Genomic DNA, 21,812 nt, shown 5'->3' on the forward strand with positions numbered 1-21,812 from the left:
ACTGTGTGTTTACTATAGCTTATATACTGCACTAATGGAGGAGAAAAGAATCCTTATTATTTACACCAAACTGAGATAAGAGCAAATAATCTTCATACAGCTTAAAGGAAAATACAGAACTTAAGTAAACTGAAATATAAGCAGCCAACTGTTATGCTGCTGACCTGAGCTGTATTGTCAAACTCTTTTAGTGAACAAATCAAATGACGTTTTAGACCATATACTGTTACGCTTTAAACCAAACCTTTTCATAGTCAAGTTTAAGGATGATCAGGAAATAAACAGTAGCAATGGTAACAGTAAATAAAATAAACAAGATCTCTTCAGTTGTAATTACTTTGTCTTAGTTCAGTAAATATCCTTTATAGTTGGTTAGCATCTGTGGCACCAATAATCCTTTCTGGATCCAGACCTCGAGCAAAGCCCCTTAGCTTGTCTGTATCATCTTTTTTCTTCTTTGATTTACTTTCATCTCCTTCTGCTTGTCCAGCTGCCTTCCTCTTTCCATCGTGCGCCGTTTTCTGGGACTGCAGAAATTCTGCAATCAAATCTGGACAATCCAAGTTGTCTTCTGGCTCCCAAGTGTTGTCTTCGTCAGAGAAGCCTTTCCACTTGAGAAGGTAGTCTACTCTGCCTTTCACCACCTGCCGATTCAGGACCTTTTCCACCACATGTTCTTCCTCTTCCTCCTCCTCCTCTGGCACATCATCTGGCTTCTTGTCCTTCTTCTCAACTTCTTAAAGGGACTTTACAGTCATCATGCAGCCGGCTTAATGGTTTGATGTCACGGTCAGACAAGGTCATTTGAACTGAAAAGGAACAATTCATCTTCAACAAGAACATTGATTCTCATCAGCGTTTAAAGAAGAAAAGGAAAGCTCTTACGTTGTCTATGGTGTCTGTCAATAAATGGGTTGGAATACCCACACCATAGTACTTCAGTTCTCACGGAGTACTTCGTTTGAATTAAGTCCGGCTAGGATGCTACAGTAAGAGCTGTTCGCCTTCCAGCTAGGTACTAATAAGAATAGGACGCATTAAGAACGGATTCTCATGTAGGCAACGGTTTAACGTCTTTAACGTCTCTTTTCTTCCGCTGAGCTCAACTGAGCATGCTCCAGAGTGAACAGGAAAAGGAAACCATACAACCGTCTTCAAAATAAAAGTCGTGAACATTTTAAGGCGAAATATATTATGAACATTAATATAAGAGTACACAATAAAAAAAAATCTTGGAAAATTTTGGCAATTATCTTATAGAAAGAAGAAGGTATAATAAAATCAAACATTAGTAAACCTGGGTCATTTACATTGGGTTTTACTCTCTACTGCACTTTGTAGGAAGTTAAGTGATAAATAATAAGGACATTTAAGAAAAAAAAAATTAAGTAAAACCGGGAGTTTACTTTTAAACAAACAGGAAAAAAGCTGAGTGAAAACCCTCCAAGATATGTGTTTGGCCCAGAGTGGACTCACTTGTGCCTGTCAATGGCAATGTTCCCAGTAAATCCATCCAAATTAATTTCCCAATACTTGCTCACTGCTGTATTACTCCGAAAGCAAATGAGGTTGGCTAAACGAGGAAAAGAGGTTGAATTAGTGAGATAAGTGTTTTGGATTCTTGTAAGTGATGGCTGCAGCTTCCAGGGAACTGCTCCCATGCTGCTCTCAACTCTTTGTGGAAGCATGAAGCCTGAAGCTCTCCATGGGCAGATATCAATTGTACTTAATCAAGACATTGTTCCCAAAAACTGCTGAATGTGTGTGCCAAACAAACATTTCTCTACATAGTTTGAGGGCAATATCTTTTTAAAATTTTTTTTGTATGTTTTGTAATTTTTTGTTTTGTCCTTTTTTCATCTTCAGTCTCTGCCACACTGATTACAGACTCACAGAAGAGCTTGGTGTGTTTGATTGAATTTAGAGAGCAATTTGTTCAGCAAGGAGAGACACAGTATAATCCAGTCCCTACAGACCGCCTGAGTAACTGTTTGTTTTCTATTAATTAGCATGTGTTTGTGTGTTTGTGTGTGTGTTACATCTGGTTACTTTGGTTTCCTCATTTGCATGTGTGTGTTTGCTTTGGGGTACTCATTTACAAATGTATGTGTGTTGGTGTTTGGGAAAGCACATACATTTGTCTGTGTTGATATTCTAATCCACTCCACTCTGCTTCACATCTCAGCCAATCAGGTTAGATGATTTTCTGCTTTAATTTGGAACTTTCTAAGAAGTCACCAGATGTCTGAGTGCACTCTGTCGCAGATGGGCTGGCTGCCCTTGTAGTCCACGCTTCATTAATGCCCTTGAGGCACATCACTAATGTAACCAGGGATATATTTTAAACAGAACAATCTCCAGTATGTAGCTGCATCATATTCCTTAAATACAAACACAGAAATCCTTAAACTTTTGTCTGTCATTGTTCAGCTCACCTGGAATGTAAACAGATGTTCTGAAAGTGGCTGTCCTTTATTTATCTAGAGAAAGTGTGTTTGCAACAGAGCTTCACAACTTTTTCTGAGCTTCACATTTCCTTGTGTATATATATAACAAAAAAATACAGGCTGGCAGATGGTGGAGCCACACTGATTACTATGACTACTTTGACAGTGAGTCACTACAAGTTCAAGGGCCATAACTGCCATACAGTATATATATATATATATAAACATCTGGGTGAAAACCTCAAACAATAGGTTTTTCAATGCCTGAAAAAAAATCCAAGAACAGTATTTACTTTGCATTTGACCTTGATATTATTTGTCCATGCAAAATGAAATAATGTTAGTTTCTAAAGTGATCATACAGAACCTTGTCTTGTCTTGTCTTGTCTTGTCTTCTGCCTTCAGCAGTGGTATGCTATATATATATATGTGAATGCCACTCGTAGACAGTATAAAAGATGGATGTAGCAACTGGCCCTGAAAAATGAAGCCAACCCGGAAGTGTCAAAAACCTGCAGTATCACTACATCCACTAGTTGCTGGCTCCAAAAAGCCCTGGCTCCCATAGACTTGAATTGGAAAAGAGGTGATCACAGACCACGAAATACCGCATCCTACAGCTCAGGATTTTTTTTGTTATTAGTTTTCATAGTCAAATCCAGAGATCAGGTGGCCAATCTGAAAATAAATCAATACTGAATTTTTAAAAAAATCTTCAAAATTTTGCGGGGCAAGGGGCGTGGCTGGCTTGATTGACAGTCGGCAGCGACGATGCAGACAAAGCCAGCAGAAGGCAGTAAATGTGGGCGGGCAGACAGGGCCTGCCTCTCAATCCGTCTGACCAATCGCTGCTCCTATGGCTCCGCCCCCCTCCGACGAGTTTTGCGTCACTGGCTCCAAAATCCAAGATGTCAACCAGGAAGTAGCAAAACCCTGGCTTCATTTTCACAGTGCAGAAACAAACGGGTGACGTCACGGTAGCTACGTCCATCTTTTATAGTCTATGGTGCCACTGCTAGGGTCATTGTCCATTTGGAAGACCCATTTGTGCCCAAGCTATAACTTTCTGGCTGAAGTCTTGAGATGTTTCTTCCGTAATGTTCTTTCCTCATGATGCCATCTATTTTGTGAAGTGCATCAGTCCCTCCTGCAGCAAAACCCCCTCACAACATGATGCTACTACCTCCGTACTTCGCAGTTGGGATGAGCCGGGATCCATGCTAGGCTAAAGGTGAACCCCTCCAGACCAGCAGGACCGTCGCGCCTACTCTCCATTGTCTGCTCCCTCAACAACAAGCTGGATTTTCGAGCTACATTTACTAAAGAAAACCCACAGAGAGTGGAAAGACTGCTGTGTGTTTGCTTTTACAGAAACATGGCTCCATGACAACATCCCAGATGGTCACATAGCTGGAAGAGAGGACATCATTCCGGGCAGACAGACAGCTAGCGCTGAACTTTTCCAGAGCCGCTACAGAAGCAGGACACTGAGCATTGTCAGGGACTCCTCACACCCTCTCCATGAACTGTTTGAACTGCTGCCATCAGGCAAACGTTTCTGGAGCACTGAAGGAAGAACCTCCAGACTGATCAACAGCTTCATTACAAAAGCTGTCAGAATGCTGAACTGCTGATCCGGATATGCAAACAGCTCTTTATTTAATCGCTTTTAGTTATTGGGTCCTGGAGAAACGCTCTCTCATCTTGCCTGAACTACTATGATATGTACAGCAAAATGACAAACGATTTGATTTGATTTGATGTTCTCAGGCTTACAAACTTCCCCCTTTTCCCTCCAAATGTGACAATGGTCATTATGGTTGAATTTTAGTTTTATCAGATGACAAGACATGTCTCCAAAAAGGACGGTCTTTGTCCCTGTGTGCATTTGCAAACTGTAATATGGCTTTTTTATGTTGCTACTGGAGTAATAGCTTCTTCCTCTCTGAGTAGCCTTTCAGCCCATGTCGGTACAGGACTGCTTTCAATGTGGATACTGACTCTCTCTTTCCAGCTTCAGCAGCATCTTAACAAGGTGTTTTGCTTTTGCTCTAGGGTTGATATGCACATTTCACACCAGAACACTTCATCTCTGGGATACATAACCCGTCACCTTCCTACGCAGTATGATGGCTGGACATTCCCATGGTGTTTAACAGTTTAACAGACTTTGTTGTAACAGATGAACGTGGAACCTTCAGGCATCTGGAAATTGTACCCAAGGATGAACTAGACCTGTGGAGGTCCACAGTTCTCTTCCTGATATCTTGGCTGATTTCTTTAGGTTTTCCATGTTGTCACAAAAGGATGCAGTGTGTTTGAGTTGTGTCTTAAAATACATCCACAGGTGTGCCTCCAATTAACTCAAATGTTTTCAATTAACCTATCAAAAGCTTCCAAAGCCATGACATCATCACCTGGGTTTTCCCAAATAGTTTGAAGGCATAGTAATCTTAGTGTATGTAAACTTCTGACTTTAAAGAAAGTAGTAAAATCTCTCTAAACAATTTTTTCTCTCGTTATTCTGGCATTTAGCAAATAGAAATAATTTAGTAATCCTAACTGACCAAAAACAAGGAAAGTTTAGTCTGATTTAAGACAGTGAGAACATGAAGGTTGTGTGTCTTTTTATATTGTGTATGTAAACTTCTAGTTTCAACTGTAACTAACTAATTTAAATTGTACTGAGGCTTATGTATACATAACTAAAGGCATAGCAGATTTGAGTGACAGGTGGATGCCATTACAGAACAGCCAATGATGCAAAGACATGCATGATCCATCTCAGCTCCACTCACCTTTCCCCTATTGCTGGCACTATTAGCCGGAAGTTTGAAGCAGTCAGGCACTATGGCAGCTGGAGTCCCCCTACTGAACTTCAAAACCACCATGAGGCCTATGTATATGACCTCACAGAGGGTTTGTCCATCTATATGAGTGGCACCTCCCTGATTTTTTTCCCCTTCGCTTGTCTACCTTATGTCCCTTGTGTTTGTAGTCTGCCTGGTTTGCCTCTCTGTCAGTTTGTCTGTTATCCTACCTTAAACTTAGTTTGGACTTTTATCTGTTTACCTGGCTTCTACCACTGCCTCATCATCAGTAAGTGTCATTAAAGTTCACTTCTTGTTTACTCAACCAGACAGTCTGCTTGTGTGTCATGTGTTTTGATCCTCCTCTGAACTCTAACCACATGACAATTATGCCGACTTCTTCTGCAATGATTTAATGGCACACGACTTAAGGAATGGTAGCACAAGCTATTTGTCTCAGCTCATCAACTCCTAATATTTGCATAATGGTAGTGGAAATGGGCACGACACTCATGCTGCATTTGAATAGACATCCATCTAATTTGAATGGCGTTATAGTAAATTTTAGCATATTGTTAGGTTTTAAGCGAAACTGTATTGTTCATACTCCCTGCTCACATAATGCTATTATAAGGAAGAGCAAGTTTTACAGTAAGAACGCCCGAAAAACACAACCTACTCAGCACCAAATAGCAGAAGGTTATAGTTTGAGACCAGCTGTTGAACATATTGGAACATTAAAGGCAGGGTGTAGTCTCTTTGAATTAGGTTTTTATGAGGTACTTAACCATATTCTGTGTATTAAATACAGTACATGGTTGTCTTCACCCACTCAGTTTGGAGAAGCAGACAGGAGGACTGATATGGAAGCTAAGATAGCTGACCACCACGACCACACTGACAATGGATAAGTACCTCATACAAACCCACTTCAAAGAAACTAAACTATTCCTTTAAGTAGCTAAAGAGCCAGGTATTTCTCACAGAGATGGATGCTTGGAAAGCCAAAAGATATTAGCTTGTAATTGTTGACGCTTTCACGAGCATTTTTGTTAAATCAATGTCTCTAACTGGTGAAGCCTTTTCAAACATGGGTCCTGTCAGTTTTTTCACTCGTCTATATGTTTTTTTTCAGGGTCTTGTCCTTATAAAGATCCTTTGAGTCTCAATTGCCTAAACTGGATTCAGGACTAATAGTCAGACATTCGCTTTCCAGACAAACTACAGCCACTTGCATGCTCCTTCATCCATGTCGACAAAGTGTTCCTCAACACTGCTCACTCTTTGACTGACATTTTCCCAAGCTCATCTACAGTGGCTTGTTCCTCCATAAGTAATTGCTCCAGGGGGAAATCATGGACATGTACTAGATGGCATAACTACTTGGAGTTTTAGTATTTGTTCATTTGACAGTTTGTCAGAATAACGAGCTATCTTTTTCCCTCTTCTTTGAACCATCTGCTTAAAAATTCTATATTATACTGTATACACACACACACACACTTGAATACTCAAATAATTTAAATAACTGCTGTGAGCTGAAACAACAACAAAAGTTTCCAACAAAATGGTCCAAAGAAACATTACTTCCATAGCCAGTCCACACCATTCTGATGGATTTCTGCTGCCACCAGCAGAGGCAACACTTTTCCATTGCCTGTACGATACATTCAAAATTCTAGTAACAAAAGTGACTTATGTTACTGTGAGTTCATCTACAACTCAATAGAAGATGAGAATGATATGTTAATGTGCACGACACCTGTAAGTTACATACCAACTGAAATCAATCTTCTTGTGCATTTATCAGTAGCATATCCACCTACTACTTTCTTGTTGATGTTTTTCGTCCTCCTCTGGTCTCTTCTTCCTTTTCTGGAAGCCTGATAAGTGTCGCTTCATTGTGCTGAAAGTTCACTTTGTTTATCAGGCAATCTGACGGGACCGGTAAGCGGTACCTGGAGGGGGCCCCCAACTAGGTGTGGTTGCGGGGCACCACTTTCAATGCACTGTATAGGGGCCTGCATAGGTTTAACCATGAACCTCCTTAAAGGGGCTTTGTGGTTGTCACTGCAAAATGTATTAAAGTGTAGCCATTTGGGGGCCCACTTTTCTGATGGGGCCTCAGGCAATTGCCTGGTTTGCCTGTCCTGGCGGGATGCCTCTGGTCACCAGACCACCAGATCCCTCCCTCAAACAACATTATCTGTTCATATATTGTCAATCCTTACTTGGAATGGCAAGGTTTGGATATCTCTACATGCAAAAACAGTGCATATGGGACACTAGTCAGAGTTTGGAGGATCCTATCTGCTGTAACTTGCAACCATGATGCCTGGTTAACTATCAGAACATGAAAATTACATGAAAATAATCCTATTGTACCTACGTACTGGAACATACATTGTGTGGAGGCTGGCCTTTTATGCTACTATATTAGAGTACAGGATAATGCTCTTTACTGTTTTTTTCTGCATCTTTTGGATCAGTATGTTTGTGCTAATATTCTGGTACTGATGCATGAACAACTTGTAGGGTTGAAGTAATGTAAACACAGCTGGACTGAGAAGCTTTTTTATATGAATTGTTGTTTGATGTTATCAAATTGGCTGTGACTGCAGCTGTTTATGTTGGTTCTTGGTACTAAAAAAAAAAATCGGACCTATAAAGTATTGGACATTGTCTGTGAAATGCAGACATGCTTCTATTCCTCCGTTTGCACTGAGGCCTGGCATGACTTCACAGTGGCTTTCATACTGAGAGCTGCTTAGCAGCTAGCTTGCTCCCTACAGATTTGACCTGCCAGCTTGTGGTGAGTTTGAAATTAAAAGTGACCATGTTTAAGACATATACTCAATTGGTCCTGACAACTTTTTCTTGTACTTGCTAGGGATTCAGAATGTTAAGTTTCACAACAATGTATCCACAATCCCCTGGCTACTGTCTCCTCTTGTATATTTCAGTAGGATTGTAATAATATTCAGTATATTTCGATATATTTTGTTGCAGTTTTTTTGATCCACAAAGGATTGTGATGATGGCTGTCTCTATTCATTGTTGTAACTAGCTTGACAACTCCTGGATAGACATCCGTTGTCATCAGTTTTCCTGTGTTTAACGTGCGTCACTACAGTGAGCATGACCTTATTATTGTGCCTAAATGGGTGCAGACACAGACAAAGCATTCGTGATGCTTACACTACACATTCTGTGTAGGCAGAAAGAAATGTGACCAGTGTTAGGGTCTAATGTCACAATACTACCCTAGTACTTACAAAAGCAACATTCAAGGCCAAGAGTTAGCATATGATCAGCTAAATACACAGTTTTATGACATTACAGGTGGTGTTAGAAAGTCAGGACTGCCATATCCACACCACTGTTCCTTCACCATATGAACCAATTATGAATGCTAGGTTGATATGCATTTTGTTTTTTTTGTTTGTTTTTTTTTGTTTGAATTATCCCCAGCTCTTTTTTTTTTTTTTTTTTAACCAAAGGTTGGTCTGTGTTTTTAAATTTCTTTTGGTAGTCCTCATCCTAAAAACCTCCTATGCTGTTAAGTCAAGCAATCTTTTTGAAAATAAAGAGCAATTAATATGCACTAATGAATTACAATTTAACAAAAGATAGATTTGTTATAAAGAAACTGCATAACTATCAAATGTTGCTTTAAAAAAACACACATTCCTGAGTAACCTGAGTACAGTGCACCATAGGACAATAGAGTACAGTACCTTACAATACATCAGCATTCAGTGCGAGAAAGTACATGGTTTGTGCACTAAACTGAACTTGACTATACTTGTTTTCCACATCTGGGAAGGCAAATGTAGACTTCAGTCTACCCTTGTCTGGGCTAGAGACACTTGCAGCCTCCCTCCGAATGCAATGGGTGAAAAGCAGGGAACTTGCCTGGATGGGGTACATGGTCATTACAGGCCAAACAGCAAACTTGCAGAAAATTCCATACTTCATACCTTTCAAATGCAATCTTTGCACTGTTTTCCACTTGGGGTAATACACTTTAAAGTATGGGTGTCAATCCAGAAAAACAAACAAACAAACAAACAAACAGTAGAACATCCCAAGATATTTATTTACACAGTTTTACTCAGCATAACTTTCATCACACCTACAAGGAACATGTTGCTGTCGGGTGTATTTCTAAGAAAATGCTACCTGTTCAAAATTGTTCCCAGTGTTTACCACTAACATTTATCAACAGATTGTAAGTGCAATATGTTACAGTCTAGAAAATCTGATTTCAAGGTGAAGTACAAATGTTATGTATGTTGAAGATGAGTAGGAGAAAGTAAAGAGCTCCAACAGGCTCCAACAGGCAGGCCAAGCAACACTACCTCCACATTTTTGATAGTTTGTAATGGTCTCATGCAGTAGAACACAAAGTAATCTAAGAAAAGAATAGGCAAATAATAAATCAAAGTCATTGCATTGCCTGAAGACTCTGTCCCCTAAAATCAAAACACAACATGGGCAAAGGTGGGACTCTTTCAAGATGGGAGGTTTGACACTGGACTTTTCTGGACAGCTGTATATTCTACACTGGTTACATAGTGACAGGCAATAAAGTTAGCTCATTATGTTAGCTAGCATGTTAGCTGTTTGTTGATATGTGGTTCAGATCAGTTAGAAAGACTGTGTGTGACTAGCTCAGTTAGCTTATCTTTTGACTAAATGGCAAAAGTCAACTGAATATTCGTTTTTGGTTAAGATTTCAAAATTATTGGTGGATGAACCTTTTAATTTAATGTTTGACTGTTGCAAATGTTTGATTGTATTAACATTGTTTGGTTTTACGTTGACAATTAAAATGTCATTATTTCATCAATGTTGTGTTTATCAAAGTAGGAAACTGGGCTAGACCATAATAGGGGTTTGCACGTGCACACACGTGTGTGCGCATGCGTGTGTTTGTACATGTGTAATGATAAAAATCGTTTCCATAGAGATGACGGTGCGCATGGACGTAGCGGCCCCTTCAGGAGAATGCGAGAGTGAAAGTTTTGAATGTCTTGCCTATCCCAGACGTTCATTCCGCAAGACTTACAGCTGAGAGACTTTGCTGAACATCAGGGAAACCAATGTTGCTAAAATTGTGGTGCTCAGTTGTGATTTGGACAGACTACACCAACATGGAGTCCGATCGGAGACAGTTAACCGAGAGAGAAGGAAGCGCAAGCGGCACGAACGTAAACAATTGCAGTTAAACATTTCTGATGGCTTGTGGTCTGTCTATTACATCACCACGACAGGATTTTGGCCCATTCTTCTTGGCAGAATAATTTTAATTAGGCCACATTAGATGGTTTTTGAGCATTAACAGCCCTTTTAAGGTCCTGCAACAGCAACTCAATTGGATTCAAGTACAGCCCATGACTCTGCCACTCCAAAACCTTAATTTTGTTCTTTTTTTTAGCCAATCAGAGGTGAAGTTGCTTGTGCACTTTGGGTCACTGTCATGCTGCAGAACCCATTCATGCTTGAGCTTTAGAACTGATGGGCAGATATTCTCCAGGAAGATTTTCTGACAGAGAGCAGAATTCATGGCTCCATCAATTAAAACAAGTCATTTAGGTCCTGTGGAAGCAAAGCAGCCCAAACCATCTCACGATCACCACGTTTATCTGTTGCTGTCATGTTGTTCTTGTGGAATGTACTATTAGCTTTACACCAGATGGAACGGGACCCATGTCTTCCACAAAATTCCACCTTTGACTCATCAGTCCACAGGATGTTCTCCCCATAGTCTTAGGGCTCATCTAGATATTTTTTTGCAAATGCCAGATGAGCCATTGCCTGAGCTTTGCAGCTCTCCTGTCGATATCATTTTTTGCCCAGTGTCTTCCTTATTGTTGAGTCATGAACACTGACCTTAACTGAGGCCAGTGAGGCCTGCAGTTCTTTTCATCTGGGTTCTTTTGGGACCTCCTGGATGAGATGTTGACTCACTCTTGGAGAAATGTTGGCTGACCACTTCTGGCAAGGTTCACCATTGTTCCATGTCTCTTCATTTGTGCATAATGTCTCTCACTGTGATTTTCTGGAGTCCCAGAGCCTTAGCAACATCTTTGTAACCCTTTCCAGACTGATAAATGTCAATGACTTTGTTTCGCATCTGTTATATGCTGCTTTTTGAGAGTCTTTAGCTTACTTCACATTATGCCAGACAGGTTATATTTAGTGATGTTTAGATTCAACAAGCCTGGCAGTTATCATACATGAGTGTGGCTGGTGAAATTAAACCAATTGGCAATTAAATTTGGCAATTTTGTAGCATGGTAGCTAACGGAGCAATTAGTTTTTCACATCAGGCAAGGTGGGGCTGGACAGCAGTTTTCCTTCAGTAAATGAAACCATTTAAAAACTGCATTTTGTGTTTTCTTGTCAAGGGGAGTCAGAGACCCAGGTGCAGACAGAGAAAATACAGCAGCCCAAGGACTCAAAATAGGCATTAATTACCAAAGGAATATCATTAATAAAATAAACCTTTGCACTTGTCTGATGTGTCTTTGTTGCTCTGTGCCTGAGTCTCTGACCCGAGCAATATCACGTGTAGGAGAGACATAAAGATGTCTTAAATTATTTGGAACACAGGAAAAATGGTTCTGTTTCAACGACAACAACAACAGAAAAATAATTTTCTGCCGTAGCTTGCAGACTAATATATCAATATGTACACTATCTAAGTTTTTGATCCCAATTGATCTATAACAGAGAATCTGCCTTGTCAGAGTGGGTCTGTGTAAACTAACTTCAGGGACTTCTCTGGCTCTTGAGAGGAGCATGTATTTGGTCTTGTTTGCAGTGATGACAAGTTTTATTTGGGAAAGTGCATTTTGTAATTGCTCAGAGGCTTGTTGCAGGGACTGAATGGCTGACTGTGCAGTATTACAAAAGCAGTACAGAACGGTATCACCTACGTACTAGTAGGAAGAATAGTTTGTCATGGTGGATGAGAAATTATTAATATAAATTGTGAAGAAGACAGGACCCAGAACTGAACCCTGTGGAACTCTTTTTTACAGAGGTAAAATTTTGAACATTTCCTAAAGGTACACACTGTTAACGATAACACAAATATTTGGGGTACCATTTACATGACAGAATCAAAAACAATATCATGTAACTTGTGTATCAGCATATTGCGGTCAACAGAATAAAATGTTTGGATAAATCAACAAAGACAGCTGCACAGTACTTCTCTTTATCTCCAGCAGATATGTTATTTGTGACAGAAAAATAAAGCGACAGTACTGTTTTGCCCTAAAACATGACTAGTGTGGACTTAAAATGGAATTCAGGGAGAGGAATGATTTGAGCTTATAGTTGACCAATGTCTCCAGGAATTTCGCAAGACAGGATCATTTGGAGATTGGTCAGTTGTGATTGAAATCATTTTTATCACCTCCTTTATGTAATGGGACAACATGTGCTGGTTTCCAGACCTAAGGGACCAGTCCCTTCAAAATGGAGAGGTTGATAGGTTATGTAGTTTGTTCAGCAATGACAAGGGCCCAGAGCTTTAAAAAATATGGATCCAGTTAATTTTCATTGTCATCGAGAGCTAGTAGTGTCTCTCTGACAGCAGAGGGAGTGAAGGCCTGTAGTATGACCTGGGAGACTGAAGAACGGTTTGTAGAGGGCAGGTGAGGTGAATGCTGACTATCGAGAGAAGAACCTGGCTACATCACTTGGAACTGATTCCCAGCAGCAGCAAAGTGTGAATTGAAAGCATGAACGATACCTGGTGTGTGATTAAGCAATCATTACATGTAATATGCAATAGAACAGACATGGAAGATTTGTTGTCAAGTTTGCTGCTTTCCAGAATTTTGACGGGTTTGTGAGGGAGTAGGTAATTAGTTCAATGTGATAGTTGGTTGTTGCTTTTCTTAAGGACGATGTGCATTAATTTCTGAGCTAGCCAGTGGGCTGCTTCACCTGTACGTCTTGCGCACAGGCTTTGTCCCTGTTTTTGAACAAAACAATTCAGTGGAGAACCATTGGATTGATCTATTTTTAATCCTATGCTTTTTGAGGTGTGCATGTTTGCCAGGAATAGTGAGAGACGAAATAGTGAAACGTTCCAAAGCCAGTTCTACATCTGATATGTTGGGTGTGTTGTATGTATTACTGTCAGCAAATTCACTGATTAAAAACCTGTTCAAATTATTCATATTTCTTTTAAATATATTCCTGGGCCTTGATGTTTTCTTCTTGGTTCTTCTGGTCTCCTACAATATGGTCTCTAAAGACCCACCACAGTGATGAAGTTATTGGTGAGCAGGTTAACTTTCAGAGACATTAGAGGATAGACTCGGTCCTCAGATCCTCTCTCAAGTGACAGATGTCTTCAGAAATCTGCATTCTTCTCTCCCCTTTTCTGTCTCACTCTCTCACTGTCCTGACCAATAAAAGAAAAATAATCTTAAAAAAAACCAAAACAAAACAAAAAAAGCACAGCCCCTCTCACCTCCACCACCCTGAGAGACTCTCTAGTGGACCCTGTGGAGTCCTTCTGTTTCCTGGGCACCACCATCACCCAGGACCTCAAGTGGGAGCTGAACATCAGCTCTCTCATCAAAAAAGCATAACAGAGGATGTACTTCCTGCGGCAGCTGAGGAAGTTCAGCCTGCCAACAAAGATGATGGTGCACTTCTACACCTCCATCATCGAGTCCATCCTCACCTCCTCCATCACCATCTGGTACACTGCAGCTACGACCAAGGACAAGGGCTGCAGCGTATCATCTGCCATGTAGAGAGGGTGATTGGCTGCAATCTGCCTTCCCTCCAGGACCTGTACGCTTCCAGGTCTCTAAGGCGGTTTCTTTCCAACTGCCACCAGCCTCATGAAAAAACGCCCAGGACCCCCCCCCACCCCCCTCACCTCCATAGAATACCTGTATAAATATAAACAAACTCAATTGCTACTGTTTGCACTGTCAGTGTTTCAGTGTTATTTTTGTAATTCTTATATTTTGTATTTATATATATTTTCAATACTATTTTTGCACCAACTCACCAGAACAATTTCCTCGTATTGTCTAAACTATACCTGACAATAAACCTGTTTCTGATTCTGATTCTGATTATCAATGAAAGAGTGGATAGGTCATGGCGATGGAAATCCCTCATGCAGTTGGTAAAATGGCTGTTTAAGATGGATGATTTCTGTGCACTTTTGGTAAGGTCTTTAAGCAATCAAACAAAATGATTACAGTTTCAATGACTGTTTATTTATTTTTTCATTTAAAGTTTTAATGAAACTTGTGCCGTAACCCTAACCCCCAAATATATAGTTTGTGCTGCCCCTCATTTCTTATGCCACTCTACTCTGAGATGTAAAGTGTAAAGTCGCAATAGCCACAAGAGCAACATGAATAGGAAATATGCCTTGTTGAAATAAGCTGATACTATCCTAAATTCTTTTTTAGATTAGGGGCTAAAACGGACACAATGTCTTAGACTAAATTTGTCCCAAAATAAACATACTAATGGCTATTTTTACTTTGCCCATGAAGGACGCACAAGATCAAACTAATAAAACTGGTTTTATTAAACCAATAAAACAGATGCTGGACCTTAATGAGAAATATACTCTCAGCATACTAATTTACTGTAGCTAACCTGGGAAACAAATTGGTAGCTCTATATCAGGGTAAAAACGGGGGGGGGATGGGTCATGTACATATTTAATGAAGGGGACGTTGACAAAAATCTGAAATCTGGACAGAGCTCAGCTCAGAGAAATCATATCACTGTGGTACTGGAGAATATTACTCAACATTCTGTTACACATACTTTGAAACCTCTATCCTCCTTAAAGAGCTGACAAATATATATATTTTTTAAGATTAAATTTACTACATTCGACATTTGAATCAGATTCCATATCAATTTTACATAAGCTGATTTTAGACGTGACTATAGCAGTGCCGAATATTGGCATGAAGTATCAGCTTCAGGATAGGAATTTAGTGTTGGTATTATCTTTCAGATCCAAATTGTCAGTTTACAACCTGACTACAGTGCACAAGTTAATGCCAGCCTCCTGTATTTTCTTGCTGGTTTAGGTTTTTTTGTGGCAGGTCCAACAAGACTCAGAGAAGGTGACCTTTACTGCACACCACCCTCAACCCAACCCAATCCTGCCAGCAGCGGACTGCTCTGCTCATTAGAGGGGCTTTTCACTTCTCAAACACCTGCCACCATTCACAGGTGAACAACAAAAAACCCCAGCTTCAACCTCCACACCTCTGTCAACACGCTTCATACTCGGCAGGCATTCAACCCTGCTCTCTCTCTCTCTCTCTCTCTCAAACATACACACACACACACACACACACACACAATAATGCTAATATTTTCACTGGTGTGTGTGCACTTGCATGTTCATGTGCTTGTATGATTAGTGTGAGAATGACAGCTCCATTTGGTTGCATATTACAAATGCATTACTCACCCTATAGACAGATGGCCAGTTGGGGAAGACGGGTGGGGTATGTGCTGGCATTTGAAGGGGAGGAGAATGTAAGATGGAGGTTTTCTATTGTAACTAATTAAACAGGAAAACTGCACCTTAGACACTTAGTCCTTAGGCCTCTCTCATGATTTAAAATGTGAATATGGAGGTAAGTGTCATCGGTTTTGGTTTGTAGTAATTGCAGTTGTAGGTTAGCAGAAATCACACAGTCTGTCTGTGAGTTGTAAGTCAGTGGCGTTTTCTTGCTCAGGCACATAATATTGTCAGTTTTTCCTCTCAGTAACTTACAATGATTCAACAATCTTTTCTTCAACAATCTCATTATGAAAATTTAGTTCATGAAATTTATGTATTTGCAAACGTTTCTTTAAAGAATGTAATAACTCCCAGGTGACTAAAACCTTTTAAGCATTTTGTTCACTGGGTTCTTAGGGTGCAAATAGAATTCAGTCCATAGTGATTCTCTCCCACCCTCCAACTGCTTAAAGTAAGACTTACCTTTTGTGAAAATTACCATTTTTAGTAATTTGGATGAACTTGCCCTTTAAATATACCAGAAGAAGAGGCGTCATTGTGTAAGGAACATAAAAAAAGTTCACCTCTTATGTTCAACAACACACACAAAAAAAAATACCCTAACGTGGAAGTCGATAAAAAGAGACGAGGGATGAGCTTGAGTCTCTGTTAATTTGTTTGACTCCACTTATACTGCGGGCCCCTATCAGAGGTCATATTGAAAGGAACGCCAAACTGTGACACCCATGAATAGATGAATGCCCGGGACATCTCAGATGAAGTAGTAGATGAAAGGGGAACTGCCTCAGGCCACTGCGTAGCCAGGGTGTGGCTTGTCCATAAAAACGTCACAAAGGAGGGCTGCCCCACAGTCGTGAAAAGGGGTATCCTCCAACTGCAAACTAGGCTTGGCTGTGCGCAGTGGCTGCACCTCCAAGTCTGTCAGCTGGTCTGCAGTCATCTCAGTATAGTCTATTTCCAAATGAACGGTGGCAACAAGGACAAGAGAGAGCCAGATTGCAACCAAGTTGTTCTTCCCTGCCATGCTATTCGGAGATCAAAATTGATATCCCAATTCCAGCACACCGAACAAATAGTTGACTATTCGGCTATTCGGGTCCAGCCCTACTTCACAGAGGAGGGGCGGAAATGCAGAAACCGCTTCGACTGCCACAGCACCCTGCCACGACACACTGTGCCCCAGGAACTCAATCTCTGAAACTCCAAACTGGCATTTAGCGGAGTTCACAATTAACCCATGTTCATTGAGGTGCACAAAAAGCTGCCGAAAAACATATGCTCCTCCACAGAAACACTTGCTACCAGTATGTCGTCCGGGTACACGAACAGGAAAGGCATGTCCTGCTGAAACGTCTGCGCTGCACCCGTCAGGCCAAAGGACATTCTCAAAAACTCAAAAAGCCCAAAAGTAAAAACTGCCATTTTGGGAACATCCTGGGGAAAGAAAAATCTTGCATGTGGGGAGGTACCTGTCCTGAGTAGTGGCATTGTTGAGGCGCCGGAAATCTCCACAAGTGCGCCAACCCCCATCTGGCTTAGGAACTATGTGCAGGGGTGAAGCCCATGGACTGTCAGAATGGTGCACAATGCCCAGCCACTCCATGTTGGTGAACTCCTCTTTAGCTATGACCAACTTAGTTGCACCCAAGTGGCGTGAAAGTGCAAAAACCGGTGAGCCTACAGTTGTAATGTAATGTTCTACCCCATGCTTAGCCACTGCAGCAGAAAATGTGGGAACAGTGAGAGCAGGAAACTCAGCGAGAAGACAGTGGTACGTGCACCCCGTGGCGAGCATGTTAGCGAGAAGTGGCTCCGCTTTTCCCAGAGTACATGGGTAACAATCAAAAGACACAGCATCAATCAAACACCTGTTTGCTACATCCAATAACAGCCTGTATGCATGCAAAAAATCTGGGCCCAGAACTGGGACTGAAACAGAAACTGCAACACAATCCCAGCTGAACTCATGCCCTTTAAAACACAGTCATAAACCTGGTGTCGAAGGTGCGGATGGGGGTGCCATTTGCTGTGTCCAGAGGGGGCCCCTGTCCATGCCCCAAAGCATCTGCTGCTGAAAGGAACACGGTGGATTACAACGCCGGGCTTTCACTCCAAAGCGGTGGTGGTAGAAAAACAAGCTGCTGTCCTTCCTCTGGCGCTCCGACCTCCACAGAGCCGTCAACATCATTCGGCACGGGCAACATGGTGTGCATGGAAAACTGTCGGGATGCCAGCAAAAGTCTGTCCACTTCTTCGGCCAAACCCCTATAATTTTTAGGGTGGATCAGGAGAGAGTTGGCCAGGATGAAAAGAAACAAAGCATCCCCAGAGCCAAGCAGCAATAAAATATGCTCCATCAGTTCAAAAAGGCTTGCTATCTCCTAAACCAGTTAGAAACAACAGGTGATCAGCTCGCTCCATATCTGAGACTGGCACCTTTGCAGTAATTCTTTCTTAAGCGCTGCATACTTGCCAGTCTGAGGCGGGTCCTGGAGCAGTCCCATTAACCGGCGTGTAATGGCTGAATCGTAGAACGTGAAAATACTTTGTATTGTCAGTGGTTATGCCGTGTAGGTTGAACTGAGCCTCGACATATTGAAACCAAGGCTCCGGGTTGTGCTGCCAAAAGTCTGGGAGTTCAACAGTAGCTGTGAAAACAGCTATTGCAGTTGCGGCAGCGGTGGCAGATGAAGTGCTCTCTACCGACATGGTGCGAACGTCGGGGTCACCAATGTGGAAGTCAATAAAAAGAGACGAGGGATGAGCTTGAGTCTCTGTTAATTTATTTGATTCCACTTACAGCAAGACTGAACACACTTCTAACAGTTAAAAGTTTTTAACAAAAACATCCATTTTCCAAAACCGGAAACTTTTCCCCTGTTGTCCCTTTAAAAAAATAGTTTCCTTTGTGTGTGAGACCTACAGAACTAGTAGGTCCACATTAAATCACCTTTTGATAATCATATCTGCCTGCTGTCCGTGTTCTTCAGAAACTGACTTTATTAGCTTTTTTTATGATCTTAGAAACTTCTGATGTATAAAAAGTATTTCCAACTACAGCTAAAATATGTACTGTAGCTGTTGCCACATGGTAGTTAATTTAATGAGTAGAGAGATCACATTCTATATATAGTTTTGGGAAACATAATGATATAGCAATCACCCCCACAAATACTGAAAAAATGATAAACCTGACTTTAAGAAAACTATGTTTCAATTAAAAATGCTCAGGACTCAGTCTGAAGTGATGAAAAATACAGATTGTGATTCTGACTAATCCTGTCTCTTCCTAGAATAATAGTTATAAATGAGTTATTAAGTTACTGTTGACGCACAACGCATGCAAATGCATGTAACTTTCTGCTGTCTGATGCTACAGGTATTTAATAAACTCATAGCAAGGACTCCTACAAATAGCTTGAAGCAACAAACACAACTTGAGTTCCTTGTAAAATTTTGTCAAAACCTGGATTTCATTCATTATTAGGTTGTGTCTGTCAGGCAACAGATCATGAACTATGTCTTTTTCACTCACTGTAATGTTTATGGACCAGTTTTGGTGCTAAAATATGAGGGGAAAATGTCTGTTGTATAGACGTCCTGTGGAAAAAAAAAGAAAGAAAGAAAAAAAACAAAAAACAAAATATTATACATGTTTTTCATTAAGGAGGGATTTTAAGGCTTCTTCTTTTTGGCATAAGATTTGTTTGATGCAAAATGAGTGAGTATGGCAAAAACTGAAAGTGGGTGTATCACACTAAAAACACGAGTGTTGGCAACCTTGAGGAAGGAAAATCAGTCCCATCATGATATACAGTACCAGTCAAAAATCTGGACACACTGTCTTATTCAATGATAAAAAAAAATAAAATAAAAAAAAAGTAATTTAATTATTTTCTATATTGTAGATTAATACTGAAAACATCAAAACTATGAAAGAACACATATGGAATTATGTTGTAAACAAAAGCGTTAAACAAATCACAATATCTTTTATATTTTTGATTCTTTAGCGTATCCCCCTTTTGCTCTGATGGCAGCTTTGCACACCATTGCCATTCTCTCAGTATTAATCTCACAATGTAGAAAATAATTAAAATAAATAAAAACTATTGAATAAAATAGGTGTGTCCAAACTTTTGACTGGTACTCCCCACTTTTAGCACAGTCAATATAAATATAGATTAAATTTTCTGTTCTTGGTTAACTCAGAGCACCAACTGAGGAGGGGAGCCTTACTGTCCCTGAATTCTTACTGCTCTTGACAATTGCCAGTATATTCTATTTCTTTAGCCTGCGCTGACTTATGTCAGCGGTTACTAAAGTTAAGCTGTATACGAAAGTTCAACACAGATTTAGTTTGTACACTTTTTGTGAGCAAATCCACTGATTACATCAACTGAAACAAACTGATGCCATAAACACTGGTCATAAATACTGATCTGACCATAGACTGTAAAAGAAGGATGGATGTAGGAACTGTCCTTGAAAAGTAGAGCTAACCTGAGAGTGTCAAAAACTGCAATAGGCCAAGTAAAGACATTTTTCCACAAGTCACTATAGATTTTTTTGTTCATTTCCCTGGCCCTGATCTTGCAGTCCATGTAAAAATAGCTATATAATTACAGTTGTGAGCAACAGCTTACAATGTAAGCTGTGTGTATGTAAGCCTTACATACACACTTAAAGACCATCTATATCATGGCAGTCTTGAGTTTAGAATGACTCCAGCAACACATTTTCTAAGACAGAATGACTGAAACACATTCGCCTTTTCCACAAAGAACAATCATGCATTTGGTTCTTTCATAAACTTATTACCCATCATCTGGAAATATGACAAAATCCGGTGGCTCAAATATATACACAAAGCAATCTAATATTAAGTTAAATGTGATTTGTCCATTATTACTTTTGTTAGGTACTTTTGCTTTATAGGCTACTGGCAAACTACTGGTTGTATGCTTGACTACTTCTCTTGACAGAATTGTGTCTGTATTGAATTATGTATGAAAACTGTAGTTTTGGTACCAGAGTACAGCTCCTGCAGCTTTAGTTTTGACTGTGTATACTGTAGAATACCTGGTTGAGGTCAATTTTCTATTTAGCAGTTAAACAGCAGCTCAAGGTGAGCGTGTTCTTGATTGTCCATATGTAAGAGGTATAATTAGGCATCCCACATGCTGCTTAACAGCACACCTCAGCCTCACAAAGTTACAGCATTACCATCAGAATACCAATGGCCATCAGCATTAATATCTGGTGCCTGTTTTCAGAGGACTATAATCGTCGGCTGTGATTTCTCTAAATTGCTCCCATGTCTGAATAGCTGTTGCAAACTACACCACTCAGATGGATTTAGCCAAGGTAAATGTCCTTAGTATCATACATCTGAACCTGTCTGTGGTCATCTTTTAGTGTGGATACAGGAAACAAAAATTGAAGACAGAATAAGAATGAGAGAGACTAAAATAGAGACAGAAACATGAGAGACAGTGGTGCAAGCAATGCATCCAAGTCGCATTAGATCCTGTTAAATTCATTTTCATCTGACCACACATTGTGTCTTAGTGCCCCAAGGCATAGAGAGTACCCATTTTGCATATAATTTCAGTACCTATGAGCCAGAAGCTGGGCTAGACTCCTTACACACTGTAAACAGGCCGCTCATTACAGCTCTTGGTATTACAGGGCATAACCTCTGGCATATGGTCACAGCAATCTGCCCAGCACTACCATAAATCAACTCCAACTGTGCCCCCATTATCAGCTCATGTCAATGAGAACAGACAAGGCTTGGACTTCAAAGACTATGGCACAGATGTATATCGGATTCACTGGAAATAGGAGCCCAAATGAAGGGGGTGGAGGTTGACTGGATCACAGCCGCTGTTGCTCTCAGCTCAGAGATAATTCACTTAATATGCATTGTTCTGTCTTATTTCCTTCAGCTCCCTAGCCCTCGTCAGCTTGGCCTAGTTTGATTGTAGCAGCAACATTGTTAACCTC

General features: G+C 40.5%; 1 pseudogene; it reads right to left on the reverse strand.

Annotated features, from left to right (window-relative positions):
• Positions 1-362: 362 nt before the first annotated feature.
• Positions 363-3,666, reverse strand: LOC103355472 (chromobox protein homolog 1 pseudogene; annotated as a pseudogene).
• Between the last annotated feature and the right edge of the window lie 18,146 nt (positions 3,667-21,812).

The sequence above is a fragment of the Stegastes partitus genome, unplaced genomic scaffold (genome assembly GCF_000690725.1).
Source record: "Stegastes partitus isolate 25-593 unplaced genomic scaffold, Stegastes_partitus-1.0.2 Scaffold152, whole genome shotgun sequence".
Classification (NCBI taxonomy): Eukaryota; Metazoa; Chordata; class Actinopteri; family Pomacentridae; genus Stegastes; species Stegastes partitus.